The sequence below is a fragment of the Callorhinus ursinus genome, unplaced genomic scaffold, assembly GCF_003265705.2.
Source record: "Callorhinus ursinus isolate GAN/ISIS: 27379988/994484 unplaced genomic scaffold, GSC_fseal_2.0 scaffold28, whole genome shotgun sequence".
Taxonomy (NCBI): domain Eukaryota; kingdom Metazoa; phylum Chordata; class Mammalia; order Carnivora; family Otariidae; genus Callorhinus; species Callorhinus ursinus.
The window spans coordinates 6,113,596-6,115,293 of record NW_027397090.1 but is presented as its reverse complement, the minus strand read 5'-3'; positions in this window follow the sequence as shown (position 1 = coordinate 6,115,293).

Genomic DNA, 1,698 nt, shown 5'->3' with positions numbered 1-1,698 from the left:
ACACAGGGGAGTCACTTAACCTCTTTGTGTCTGTTTCCTTATATCTAACATGGGAATAACATAACCTACCTCAAAAAGTTTTTATCAGCAGATGAGACAATAAAAATAAAGTGTTTAAAATAGTGAGTGATGTATTCCATGGGCTCATTTAAGGCTGGCAGTTGATATGAATTGAAACTATCCTTCCTCACCTCACCAAATGCGTTACTGAGACAGCTCCAGTTTAGAATACATCCAAGCTGAACACCCCCCCCCATGAAAGGTTAAGAAGGCTATATAATCAAAATTGTAATCATGGTAATAACAGTTAGAAATTGCTGAACAGGTCTGTGCCGACATGTTGATATAGCCCTTACTTGTTTTTGTTTGTTTCTAGTTTCTCAGCAACCCTGTAAATTAAGTGGTATTTTCATTTTACACACGAATAAACCACATTTCAAACTGGCTAATTAATCTGCTCATGGTTTGCAAATTCTTTACATTTTCTTTCCAAAAATTTGCCTCTTAAAGTGATACCCAGTGACTATGTGAGAATTCCAGAAGCCCAAATAAATATGTTTTCTGGAGCTTCTGGAATGTTACTCTTCAGGTATCTCAGATTTCAACTTTGTTATTTGGCTTTGTAATATCTTCTTTTCAGGGAAGCTTAATTAAAGCACTAAAGAAATATGTGTAGCAAACAAACAAAGAATGGAGAATAATCATGGGCAGAATTCATTTGAGTAAAGCAGAGCTGATGTTTTCAGGAATTTGTCATGAGGGTAGTGGTAGGGTTGTTAAGATCTGAATGAAAGATCTCTCCCTCAAAATTTTAACTCTATTTCCACAGATGGAGAAGATAGGCTCCATGAAGAACCAAAACATGTCCTGGAGGTTGCTTCTACTAGATGAAGGTAGTCTTTGAGGCACCTGGGTGGTGCAGTGGGTTAAGCATCTGACTCTTGATTTCACCTCAGGTCGTGAGATGGAGCCCCAAGTCAGGGAGCTTAAGATTCTCTCTTTCCCCCTCCCTCTGCCTCATCTCCTAGCCACCACCCCCAACTCATTCTCTCTCTCTCTCTCAAAGAAATGGAGGTAGTCTTTGAAGCTCCCCTGGGAGAACCACATAAATTCATCTCACTTGGGTCCACCTGTGGAATCTGACAGCTAGGGGAATGGTGAATCCGCTGAGGTCCACATATGTCTACAGGGGGATAAACTCTCCAGGAGAAGCATCACAGAGCATCCTAAAGCGGGGATTTTACCAAATATAAGCTACTGAGAACAATATTTTATATATAAAATATGTTCAAGTTTTTAAGGGGCACTTTTATATTAAACCATAAATACCATCAGAGTCCTACCATGGAACAGACATCATAATCTAAAGTATTTAAACAATTAACGAAGGGACGGTTTACAGAGATATACGCAGAACAGTAAAGAATGTTAAAGCACTCAGGAACTAGCAACAATCAGCAACCATCGGCGAATTCAGAGGACTGATTTATTCTTCATTCATCTCCAAATCTCTAGTGTCTAGCACAGTAACGGTCACATAGTGTGGTGACCATCATCATGACGGCTCTGATTTAATGGCAGCTTTTCTTGTGCTGTCCACTAAGCTGGACTGTACACACCACTGAATACACTCTCAGCCACTCTGTGATGTGGTGACAACTGACTACATTTTATAAGATATGAGAGAATGAAATTCAA